General features: G+C 37.2%; 1 long non-coding RNA gene across 3 annotated transcripts in view; it reads right to left on the minus strand.

Moving 5' to 3' along the window:
* LOC144613805 (uncharacterized) overlaps positions 1–13,487 on the minus strand; it is a 77,410-nt gene that overhangs the window by 11,192 nt on the left and 52,731 nt on the right. For all 3 annotated transcript variants that reach the window (XR_013551228.2, XR_013551230.1, XR_013551229.2), the window contains exon 3: positions 2,161–2,217. This is a non-coding gene — a long non-coding RNA (uncharacterized LOC144613805). The remainder of the gene's footprint in view (positions 1–2,160; positions 2,218–13,487) is intronic.

Raw genomic sequence — 13,487 nt, forward strand, 5'->3', positions numbered from 1 at the left:
ATTTATTGTTTATGCATTTCATGTTCTGTGAGGTAATAGAAAAAATATATATATTGATCATTATTCCCAGTTCCCGGCACAAAGCTTCTGAAACGCTTGGAATTTCCTAAGTAATAAGAGCACTGGGAGGATCTTTTGTTGTAATATTTAGTCTTTGCTTCCAGTTTCTTTCACAGAACTCCTGAAGCCCTTGTAATTTCCTGGGTGATAAGAGTGTCTTTTGCTCTAATGTGGTATCTCTGAGTAGGCTCCTGGACAGCTCCTGGGTAAGTGTTGGTCACCAGAAGACCAAGCCACCATTAGACGTGTAGAATTTTCAACCCCACGCCCTTTTATCTTAAGAAGGAAGAAAGGCTGAAATGGAATTAATCATTGATCCCACCTGGTGATGAAGCCTCCATAAAAATCACAAAAGTACAGGGTTTAGAAAGCTTCTGGGTACACGTGGAGGTGCTGGAGAGGCGAGTAGCTGGAGTGAGAATCTCTGTGCCCCTTCCCAAGTACCTTGCCCTACGCATCTCTTCTGTTTAAATATTCATCTGTATGTATCCTTTATATCCTTTTATAATAAACCAGTACACACCAATAAATTGTTTTCCTGAGTTCTGTGTGCTGCTCTAGAAAATTAATTGAACCAGGAGAGGGTTGTTGGGACCTCTAGCTTCTAGCCAGTCGGAAGCACAGGTGACAGTCTGGACTTGTGACTTGCATCTGATGAGGATGAGGGTGAGGGTGGTCTTGTGGGACTGAGCCCTTAACCTGGAGATCTGGTGCTATATCTCCAAGTAGATGGTGTCAGAATTGAGTCAAATTGTAGGACACTCAGCTGGTGTCATGCAGAATTGCTTGGTATGGCATAAACCCACATCCATGTGGTGAACAGAAGTGTCAGAAGTATTATGTGTAAAAATAAAGGAGAGACACACAAGAGGTAGGGACTGAGGTTTTGTCTAATTCAAGAGGGGAAAATTGGGTAGTGTTCTCTTTTTTTATGTTTATTTATTTTTGAGAGAAAGAACATGCATGTGAGTGGGGGAGGGGCAGAGAAAGAGGGGGACCGAGGATCCGAAGCAGGCTCCCTGCTGTCACCAAGCCCAAGGTGGCCCTAGAACACAAGATCCTGAACCTGAGCCCAAGTTGGATACTGACTGAGCCACCCAGGCACACACACACCCCCACCTCCAGTAGTGTTTCTAATACATGCCCTAAGAAAATTTTTCTACCCCAAGGCTATTTAGCCCTGTTTTCTTCTAAAAGTTTCATAGCTTTAGCTTTATATTTAGTTCTATGATCCACTTAAATTTATTTTTTGTGTGTGGTATGAGTTATGTTCAAGATTTGCTTTTTTTTTCCATATGGATATTCAATTCTTAAAGCAACACTTATCTTAAAAATATACTTTCTTCATTAAATAACCTTGATACCTTTGTTAAGAAATCAATCCACTACATATGTGTAGGCCATTTTGGACTCTCTATTCTGTGTCAGTGGTCAGGATATCTTTCTTCTTTTTTTTTTTTTAATGTAATAGGTCTTGACAATGAACATGTTAAAATGACCCTCCTTTATTTGTATGCTCATCAATTCTACAAATATTTAAGAACCACCTTATATTCAAGGCATTATATCAGACTCTCTGAAGTATATAAACCTGATTAAGATGATATCACAGTTCTTGAGAACGGTATACTTTTAGAACAGAGTCCAGAATACAGGTATTGATGATTATATTTATGTGGGGTTGGGGCTGGTGGTGTCAGGAAATGGGTTTATGATCCATTGAAACTTTATTCACAATCTGCTATATGTGTGCCTGAGTGCCTTTTGTTAGATTTTTAAAGGAGTGGGGGAAACTGTACCCAGAAGAACAACCTATCCTGAAATAAATCTACTGCAAAGCATCAAAAAAATGTTGCTGTCATGTCTCTCAAGAAGCATAATGGCAGAATTAGGAAGAGCAGAATTATGAATGGCAGAAAACCAGTTAATGTGTTTTTTTTCTTTAAAAAATCAGTTCACTGACTAAAAAATATATATATATATTTTTGCCATTTTATGGACTTTAAACAAAATGTTTTTCACTTATAGACAGGTAATCTGATTTCATTTCTTTTAGATAATTCTATAGATGAGAAGTTTCTAGTCAACGTACACACTTACCTGTCTTCTCTGGCTCATGACGTATTTTTTCTGAGCTAATCTTATGTTGACATATTTCTGAAACATAAAAGGAAACCAACCTAAATTCTCATGTCAAAAACAAACCCACAATATGGGTACTTAATTGATGTCGAGAGAAAATTAGCAGTAACAAGTTCAACATTATTTACCTAAGAAACAAAAAGCATAGAAGCTACAGTGCAAGACAGCAATCTCTCTTTCATCTCATTGTGGTGCAGATCAAAACAGGGTATCATTAGGGACTAATTTGCCACAGGACACACATGAGTGTAACAAACACCTACATGCTTGTGGAAATATCTACATAAAAATACTAGTATGGGAGAGAATAGAAAGTTTATTCTATGAGAGAAAAATAATGTAGAATTAGGTAGTTATTCTGGCTTCTGTGCCTAAATGGTATTGACTATCCTCTGGTTAAAATCTCCTTTTCCATATTCTTCTCACGAGGCACTATTTCAGTTTTCTGACAATTACATTAAGCAGTATTATAAATCTTGTGTTTCCTTACCTATTAAACTGGGTGCCATCCCGGTTCTACTGCCTCAAAATGATTTTCATCTTTCCACTAGTTAATGTATAGAATCTATATAATTTTGGAGTGTATCTGGCATAAGGAAGGTCCTAAACCATACCTTTGTAACTGATATATCCTTCCTTGTCTATGGAGGAATCCTTAGAGATTACAAAGAAAATAAAATGTGTCTTCTGAGAACAAATATTACCTAATTTATGGGGACGTTTTCTTACTACTCTTCCTTCTTCTAATAACATTCCTTTTTCTACTTCTGCACCTTCTGATACCACGTGATGAGATGTATATCTGTTTTGAAGTGGCAAGACAGGATTTGGAAACATGATAATAATTTGGGCTGAAGTGAGAGGGCTCCTAATCTAGCAATTAAGTTTTTTTTTCTGTGTTAATGAAGACTTTTGAGATGGGTGTGAGCTCTCACTCTATGAACGTCCCTACATGAGGGTAATAATTACAATACTCCAAAATAACTACTATTGATTGTTTTGTGATGTCTATAAGTAGTCCCAAGGCTCCCAAGGGCCATTACAACCCTAAGTCCTTGTATTATTAAGAGAAATTAATCAAAACATTCACCCATGGTCAGTTCTGAATATAGTTAAACATTTTATTTCTCCCTAAATACATGAATAAGGTTTTTTTTTTGAGAAGAAAAAAATGCATATGCGTATGACCTAAGTATATTCTATATATAGAAAAAATTCACTGATTGAAACCACTGGGAAGAAACCATCATGATTAGTATAAAACCAAAGCAGTTATGTAATGTTTTAAAAAAAGTGCAGGTTAATGACTTTTAAGTAAATATAGTAACTTGAAGAAGGTTAACAAATTGTTGTCAAGCAGAATTCTTTGATGATCGGCCTAATGAATGGATAATAAATAGACTACTTTCAAAGGAGCACAGCAATTATATGTATGTTAATGGTACTTCTAAAGTCCTTTAAATCAGCCAGTCCTACAAAATAGGCTAAACATTTGCCCTACAATCTTAATTGTACAATTAATTTGCTTAGATATCATTTGATTTTAAATGCACACATAGCATAAAAGTGAATTCTGTATAATTTAAATAAATTCTCTACACCAATACCCAATAGGTCCAGGTTTCATAATGGTCAGAATTAAAGAGGTTCATGGTGATATTGTTGATATTTCCACATAAGTTGTATGAAGACAGTTTCTATAGATAGTTGTCAATCTGGAAAAGATGACAAAGTTTCACCCTTTCAGAGCTACCATTTCTTTGGAATACACATTTTTACATGTGGCCAAATAACAAATTAAATTGACAGATAAGATAGTAGAGTAGAATTGAGGTTTGGAAACAGGCAGACACCAGCATAGTACCAAGAAGCTCTGAGATCATAAGCCAGGTATTTAACTTCCATAAGCCTTAGTTTCCTCATCTACAATATGCAAACCACCATGCAGAAATGTTTACACAGGATGAAAAGAGATGATTATAAAGCTCCTAGCATGATAAGTAGCAGATAATAGATAGTAAATGATAGCTAATGCTCTTAAATTGTTGGTTTTGTGGTTGTACTATGGAATAAGAAAAAACAAAAACAAACAAAAGAAAAAGAACTCTGATGCCAAAGATCTTCCAGCCATGAAGCCATGAAGCCATGCCTTCCCAGCCATGCAGAGGCATTGAACACTTCTAACAGGCAGTTCTAACGTTTGCTCTAAAATAGGAAAGAAATTATGTGGAATGTACAAATTTGTCAAGCCACACACATGAATAAAAATGAAAATTGTATGCAAGTTATTAGAAAAATAATACATGAAACGGCTGAGAAACTGCAGAGCGACCAGGCCTGAACAAACTCCCCAACCTCGAAGCCAGTCAGATTTCAGAAGATAGTAACAAGCACTATCTTGTTGTCATCTTTATCTCTGAGCTGATTTACTCAAACAAAATTCACATCATTTGGCTACATGAATGTCTGAAATGAATAAAATTTATTAGCGCTGAGGAGAAATGCCATCTTTTTGTATATAAAATATAATATCCTCTCTTGACCAATAAAACACCAACCCAAGATAAATTTATTAGGAAACCACCATTTTAAATTCAGGCTAAAGCTTTAGCACATGCTATTTATCACTAGTTAGTTTATTCTCACATCATATCTCTCTGTGTTTAAATGTGATATAATAGAAAATGCTTTCATTAATCCCTTCTGACATACTCCAGTAAAATTCCCAAGGTCTTAGAAACACAGAGAGAAAAGTGGTAGTTTGGAACTCATTCTCAGATCTATCCTTGGATCATCCTTTAGAGATAATGTCAGGGAAATGCAACATTTGTGCAGGATAATGGTTACCTCCTGTTACAGTAATACTGAAATAGAGAATTTTTTCAAATCAAAAAAGGGAAAGCAGTGATGTTTATTTTCAAAGTGGAAATCATGTTTGTCTAGAATATTCTCTCTACCACTCACACTTCATTTCCTTTTCATAAATTCCATGGATAGTTGAACAAAAAAGTTTTCTCTTCCAACTTGATCTCTTAGAATCACCATTTGTTTGATTCATGAAGGAGTTAATCAAATTTGGTACAACACTGAGGAATATAATTACACCTGAAATTTACCTTAAGGCTTGGTCCACGGTTTAGACATCTGTGATGATGTTTTTCATGTATCAGCCTGGCTAGGCTGCAGTCCCCAGTCATTCAGCCCCCACTCATTCAACTGAGCACTAATCCAGGGATTGCTGTAAAGGTATTCTGTAGATAGGATTACACTCTGTTAAGGGTGAACCTGACTCAATCAATTGAAAAGTCTTAAAAGCCAAGCTGAGGCCTCTCTGAAAAGGAAACAAATTGGGCCTGTGGACAGCACCTTCAACCTGTGCCTGAGAATTCCAGCCTGTTCTTGATGGCCTAACCTACTAATTTCCAACTTGCTCAGCCAGCCCCACAGTCGTGTAAGCCAATTCATTGCAATAAATCTCTTAATATATATCTCCTACTGATTCTGCTTCTCTGATTGAACCCTGACTGATTCCATATCTTTTTTAAAAATCCCTATTTAAAAATCAAACTTGAGGTTGGTCCAGTTTATTACACTAATATGGGGCCTGAAGTATAAAAAAACCGCTTATTTAGCATACATTGAAAAAAAAATCTTAGAAATGATTGATTACCTGCAATCTGCTGAATATTTAAATCTATTAAATTCAGTATTTCTGAATCCAGCCAACTAACACATTTCTCTAATTATGGGAAAAATGTGACCTTTTGAAGATAGATGAAACCTTCTTTTTTTTAACCACGGTTATGTCTGTTAATGCCTAGGAGATAGTAACCTGATACATAAACTTTCTAACTATGTGGTTGTTATAGCCCTCTGATTTAACCAAAATATTGAGGTTTAAGCTCAGACTCCATTATTTGATACCCTTTGGTAGCATGAATAGATCAGTTAATAAATGTGGGGTATATTTATAATTGTAAACTGAGAAAAGAAATTCAGGTGACCCATCGCCACTGACATACTAGGCTTCCTTTAGGCAGGACCGGTTCCAGTATTTACAAATCATTCTAATTTCTGTAATTATTAGCTTGAAGCTGGAAGGGAATAGTAATCACTTAACAGTACAAGAGTTTTTGAATTTTTAAAAATCAACACTAAATTTCCATGGCTGATTTTCTTTCTGATTGTAACAAGACATCCCCCCAAGAATGAAAGCGTATTACACTGCTATCTGACAAAGCTCATCTGTCCACTATGGCCCCACAAGGTAAGCAGATCTTTAGATGGTCCCATTAATACTGATGGTCTGTGTCTATGTAAACAAGTGTATTTTCCTTCATTTTCACCCCTCATCTAGAATTTGGCCAGTGAGCTTTTTTACTCTCTTTCATTTTGTTACTTAAATCTTGAGAACCTGGCTTGTTTGAATGTTGCACCTGCAGCTCCTTGAAAGCGAATGTTTCAAATGTTAAAGGAGATTGATGAAACTGGAATAGGCAATTCAGGCTTGAAAACATAAAAAGAGGCCAAAGAAGTAGAGAGAATATGCCAATTGCCTTCCTACCTCATTAGTATTTCTTGTCTGTTGAAGGCAAATAGTAGCTAAACTCTGAAGCAAGGTGGAACAAGCAGAAAATTAGATTTCTGTTACTGTTTCTTCCATCAACACTAATTATATGTCGATTCAAAAATAAGACATATTTTAATTGGTCTTTAGAGACTATAAGGAAACTAAAGCATATTTACTTTTAATAAGTAATTTTAATTTTCTTACATTACAATTCATTGCAGAGACCAAAGCTTAGCTAACTTTGTTGAAATTCATAGATTTAGAGAAAGAGAACCTCTTAAGCAAATATATACCTATGTCAGAGAATATTGGGTTATAAGCAAAAGAAACACACACCATCATAAGCAAAAAGATGTCTTCATTATAAGGGTATTCAAATACATCAGGGATCCCAGGTATATCATAAAACCCAGAAGCAGAAGGAGTCCAAAGCCTAGCCAATCTCTGTCACCAGGTAGAGCCGATGGAATTACTATTCTGTCTTGCTCTACGTGTCTTCTTTCCTTCATCAGCAGAGCACCATTCCTTGTGTCTACATGTGTGACATGATCATCATTGTCTTGCTTTACACAACCTTTCAGTTTAAAATGCCAACAGATTCTAGCCAGAATCTCTGAATCCCAATTTTAAATTGCTTTGTAAATAAATTATCTGATTGGCCCACTTTGGGTCCAAATCTACCTCTAGTTGAGTCCACTTCAATGTGTAGGTTTGGCTGGAAAGGGCAGGGGCCATGACTCAGGATTTTCCAAGAATAAACCACAGAAAAGAATGTGGAAAGAGTAGTTTTCAGAGAAAAACATGCGAGCTAGCTGGGTAACCCAAAAGATTCTATCCAATAGAAGTATGAATAAAATCATAATCACTGAATTTGGGAAACCATATGTCCTGCTCTCCTAAGAAATTTATAATTTACACCTGTTGCTCTAGCGTAATGATAAATAGTATTCTCTTTCACTCAATACTACCACAGTTTGGGTGATAAACATAGGTGTGGCAGATATTTACCAAATCAAATAAATCCCTCTTTATTAGAAGAGAATGATATTGTTGATAAACTGGTTAAGTAGACCGATATGTAACATGACTCCTTCCCATTGCAACTGTATGTAAATAAATCATTAAATACATAAAGTGATCTTATAGCAGTGACTTGAAAGTCAGTAGAGCTGCCATAAATGACACTGAGAAATATGTCAGAGTTACAGAAATATGAGGTTTCAGAGAGAAAATGGACTCCAACTATCAGAATACTTAGGAAAGAAATCTCACTGTGAAGAATCTGTTGACATCAAGGCCTGCTGTGCTTTCTGGGCCTGGGCATCCTGCAGAGGCTCTTGGGAGAAGTGGTCAAGGAGCTGGTGAGAAACATGAGCATGTTCACCTCTACTGAGTGGAGAAAAAAATGTTTCAAATGCACTTATTTCACCTGATCCATTCATTTCTACAATGGTGTTTATGAGACTTTCTTATAAATTCACAGAGATATTCAGTTCCCCCAATATATATGGGACTCGCGGGAGTTCTTTCTTGCATTTTTTCCTAATTACAGAATATACTCTGCCACCAATTGAATTGCTCACGTTAAGAAGTTCAACCACCTTCTTTACTGAAAGCAATCTTTCCTTGAAAAGGTATTGAGTCGGGGCGCCTGGGTGGCGCAGTCGGTTAAGCGTCCGACTTCAGCCAGGTCCCGATCTCGCGGTCCGTGAGTTCGAGCCCCGCGTCAGGCTCTGGGCTGATGGCTCGGAGCCTGGAGCCTGTTTCCGATTCTGTGTCTCCCTCTCTCTCTGCCCCTCCCCCGTTCATGCTCTGTCTCTCTCGGTCCCAAAAAATAAGTAAAAAACATTGAAAAAAAAAATTAAAAAAAAAAAAAAAGAAAAGGTATTGAGTCATCACGAATAACAGTGAAGTCACAGCATTTAGTACTAAATGTTAAAGTGAGTAATTTGGGCTCAATTTGTTTTTAATACAAAGAAATAAAAAAATTGCACAGGTTCACTACAAATTTACATTTTGATTCCAGCATAGATGTCAAATAAGAATTATTCTGGACCCCTTGAGCTGGGTATCATTGCTGTCTGATGAGAAGAGAAGTCCTAGTAAGGTTTATGTTTGTGTGTACTTAACAAACAGAAATAAACTTTCTTTTTTTTAATTTTTTTAACGTTTATTTATTTTTGAGACAGAAAGAGACAGAGCATGAACAGGGGAAGGGCAGAGAGAGAGGGAGACACAGAATCTGAAGCAGGCTTCAGGCTCTGAGCTGTCAGCACAGAGCCCGACGCGGGGCTCGAACTCATGGACCGTGAGATCATGACCTGAGCCGAAGTCGGACGCTTAACCGGACAAGCCACCCGGGCGCCCCAGAAATAAACTTTCAATAATTAAAGGTAATGAATACATGCGGTCCCTCTGAGACACACAGAGGGAAAGGAGGGAGAGAATCTTAAGCAGGCTCCATCTCATGACCTCCTGAAATCACTACCTGAGCCAAAATCAAGAGTTGGTCGCTTAACCAGAGGAGCCACCCAGATGCCCCAACTCTGCATTCTTAAGTCAGTTTAGACAAGAGATCCTAGGGGGACATTAGTACTGGTTATCATAGCATAATTAGTCTTTGGGAAGTCCTAGGGAACTAGTCCTGACCATCGTCCTCAAAACTGTCTTATGTCATTATTTTCTTTCTCCTTTTATGCGCTCAGTCTCCAACTTTCTTCTCTTTGTTAGTCTCCTTGAGAGGAAACAAGGGGCTACATTTCCATGGTCAGAAGCCATAGACTTAGAAAGACTTCTCTACAATGTATGTGGATGAGAAAACTGCTAGAGTAGAAACATACCACACTTGGAAAGAGCTCTATGTGTCACTCAGAACTCTTGGCTCCAAGTGGCATCAACTTAAATTGTTACATAGAAGAGAAAATATATTTGAAGGATTTATATGTAATATACTAGAGGTATGTTTTGTGACAGCACGGTTAGTTACCTCAACATCTACTGAAATCCAGGACTTAACTGCTGAAAAATTCTCATCTCGTTTGTCTCCACAGATCAACCTTATATTCTCATGTTGCAAACTGGTTTCCTTCATGTGCTAGAGAATATGATGACTGACAGTTCCCAAATATGACTTCCCACAGTGCTCATCACCTGAGAGGAACTGATTTATATTCTCTTCATATTCCCAAGCTCAAATATTCCAAGGAGCAACTATGACTGGTCCTATTGTATCAGATACTTACCTTTGCACCATCAACAATGGCCTAATATGAAGGCTGCAAGAACGCAGCATCCACCATTTTGTCCACCATGATTGGGTTAGAAGATGAGACACTGGGAATATTTACTCAAAAAATTCTCTGCTGGTCTTTAGCAGGTGCACTGAACAAATGCAATTATACAAGGCCCTATAGCACAGAAAAATTAAAAATAATCTTGAAATACAAGTCAAAGTTAGAAAATAAGAGAGAACATATCACCAATTCCTGAGTGAAATGTGTGATAGAGCCTAATGCATTCAATCAGTAGGGAATTCATTCACTGGCCTGGAAAACTGGAGACAAGCATCTCTGGAGTCAGTAGGATGGAATAATAGGTTAGCTTAGAGGTTTTCAAGATTCTCCAAGTGACAGACAATGTCAAAACAGACACTTAAGGCCCCACTCAGCACATGCATTGCTTGGTTTTTCCTATTAAAATCATTCTTGTGAACAAATGAATCAATAAGAAATGTATTTCAGGCATAAAGTGTTTTTCAGACATAAAAATTGATACTAGCCTATGTAGGTGCAAATACTTGAACATATAAATGGGAGGTACCACCCATGATCCTCTGCTCTCCAGGGCATCCCACAGTCATAAGTAGTTATTTGCAGGTTCTACAACAAAATTTATCTTCATATTCCTCTCTCCCCTTACTACCTCCAAGACTCTCTCTCTCTCTCCTCTTCCAGACAAACAGAATGTTTGTCTGAATTGCAAATGGTGGGATTTTAGGCACTGTAGGTGGTATATTAGCAGGCATTTCAAATATTGAAGGATGGCCCTACTAATGAGGGATTCACAGGTTAAAAGAAAGAATCACTTTGAAGAAGCCCAGAGGAATTCCAGGTTTCAAAGCTGCATTTTTTCACTCTGTGTAAAATCATTAGCCCCCATGAACAGGAACTTAAAATTATAAGACACCAGGAGATAATGGAGGTTTCTAATTTACTGAATTCAAATGGTCTAGGTTATTTCTATGGTATTATACTGCAGTTAATAAGGTGAAACAAAAGATCACTTAATCCATGAATTTCTAAAGATCTCAAGTTAGCTAAGCCTCCTTTTTAACCATAACTTAGATATTTCAGGATCCCTGCTGAGAAATAGATAATGTCTGTGTCTTACTAAATATCTTAGAGTCATTGCTCAGATAGTAGGCATTTTGATATAAATATTCATTTTTTTAATCCATAAAGAGATATTCCTGATTATGTCAATTATTTAATTTGTTCCTAGAGTAGGTCAGAACACTTTCACAGGCTAGGTTTTTTTGATGCAAAAATATCCATTGCATACACACACACACACACACGCAAACGCACACACACCACATACACACACACCATCAGGTAGCAATGTCTTTATGACATCTGTTGATATGGTAACCTCTGTTTGCTTCAGTTTTTTAGATTTCCTGTAGGGCCCTTGGTATCATAAAACATCCTGTCAATATTAAGACTGTCCTTAGATGTTTAAATCCCTCACATAGGAAAGATAGATACGAGAGAGAGAACTATATATGTTTGCCTCCTTTTCATCAAAATCACAAGACTTCTTTGAAAGTCTGTGGTGAAATTATATTCTTGTCCACTAAGAATTTGTCTAATGGTTGCAGTTATGGTGGAAATCCACTAGGTGGCAAATGGCAAAATTACATGAATCTAGACAACAAAAGGGTCTTCCTTCCTTTGAGAGCTTCTTTCTTTTCATTATAAAAATAAACATCAGCAAAAACAACTTAGCCTAGGACTGCCTGGATGGGTGGGACAGTAAGACGTTGGCTGGTCCATGCAATGGTCAGACTTTGGCCCTAAACCATTCCAGGAATGTATTCCAAAGGTTCTCAGGTGAGGTCATCTCAGTAACATAAACCAGAGTTTTGAACAACTCCTTCATACAGAATGATTGGAAAGGGTATGGTGACAGCATCCGGAATGTTAGAAAATGACTTAAGTTGGTATCTGGAAGGCTCAAGAGTGGGTTAGGTAGTGAGGAATAGAATATAGAAATCTCCAGCCCCTGGGAAAGCATTGCTTAAAATCTCTAGAAAAGATGGTTCCTCGAAAATCCCATTTCTGTGTTAAATCATTCTCATTTGAGCATTTATCTTCATAACTAATTTAAAAACTAATTACAGCTTAAGCCTCTATCCCTCCTCCTTTCCCCCATTTCCTTGAAGTCTTTGAAAAATAATCTCTTTTTTATTTATTTTTTTAATGTTTATTTTTGAGAGACAGAACAAGAGCAGGGGAGGAACAGAGAGAGAGGGAGACACCAAATCCCAAGCAGGTCCAGGCTCTGAGCTGTCAGTACAGAGCCCGATGCAGGGCTCAAACTCACGAACTGCAAAATCTTGACCTAAGCCAAAGTAGGTCATTCAACCAACTGAGCCACCCAGGCGCCCCGAAAAATAATCTCTTTAAAAATTATTTACAAGCGGGGCTCCTAGGTGCTCAGTGTGGCTCAAGTCATGATCTCATGGTTCCATGAGTTTGAGCCCCTCGTGGGGCTCTGTGCTGAAAGCTCAGAGCCTGGAGCCTGCTTCAGATTCTGCGTCTTCCTCTCTCTCTGCCCCTCCCCTGCTCACGCTCTGTCTCTGTCTCTCAAAAATAAATGAATGTTAAAAAATTATTCACCAGGATCTTGGTAGAACACCTAGCATGCCACTTTACATATCAGATGCATTAACTTAGTCATATTTTATGTATATAATTTTAGGGGCCAGAGAAATGATTCTACACATCTATGTAAATCACTTATAATTTAAATCATAGTGTAAATAATTTTACTATTATTCAAGATTCTTTTTGAATATGTTTAATTTTAGCTTCAAAAAAACATTGGAGGGGTGTTTGGGTTGCTTAGTCAGTTGAGCGTCCTACTCTTGCTTTCAGATTAGCATGATCCCAGGGTTGTGGGACCAAGCCCCACATCAGGCTCCACACTGAGCATGGAGTCTACTTAAGATTCTCTCTCTCTCTTCCTCTACCTCTCTCCCTGGCTTGCACTATCTCTCTCTGTCTCTCTAAAAAAAACATAAATTAAATTGGAAAATAAAAGCATATTGTATTTTGTTTAAATAACAGAAAGACGAAAAACAGAGGAACTATTCTAACTCTATTCATCATAAATGTAAAAGTAGGTTTTAAGATTTCCTTAATTAAGCAAATAATTCCCAAGCTGGGTTATTCAGACCAGGAGTGAATTACAAAAGTGGTAACATGAGTCAGTGAATCTATTTTCATTATTTGAAAAAGTAGAACAGAAATCGAGCAGTTAGCCAAAATAAGCCTCTGTCAGATAAACTGTTAAATTTTTCTGTTTTGTAATAGAATTATATCAGCTCAATTCAATGTGAAATATTTGCAGTGATGCTATGAGTTAGAACATCCTCATTTTATGGGTGTAATGCCTGAAACTTGATTGTCCTTTATTATTTGCATATGATTTT

Source organism: Panthera onca, chromosome D3, assembly GCF_046562875.1.
Source record: "Panthera onca isolate mPanOnc1 chromosome D3, mPanOnc1 haplotype 2, whole genome shotgun sequence".
Classification (NCBI taxonomy): domain Eukaryota; kingdom Metazoa; phylum Chordata; class Mammalia; order Carnivora; family Felidae; genus Panthera; species Panthera onca.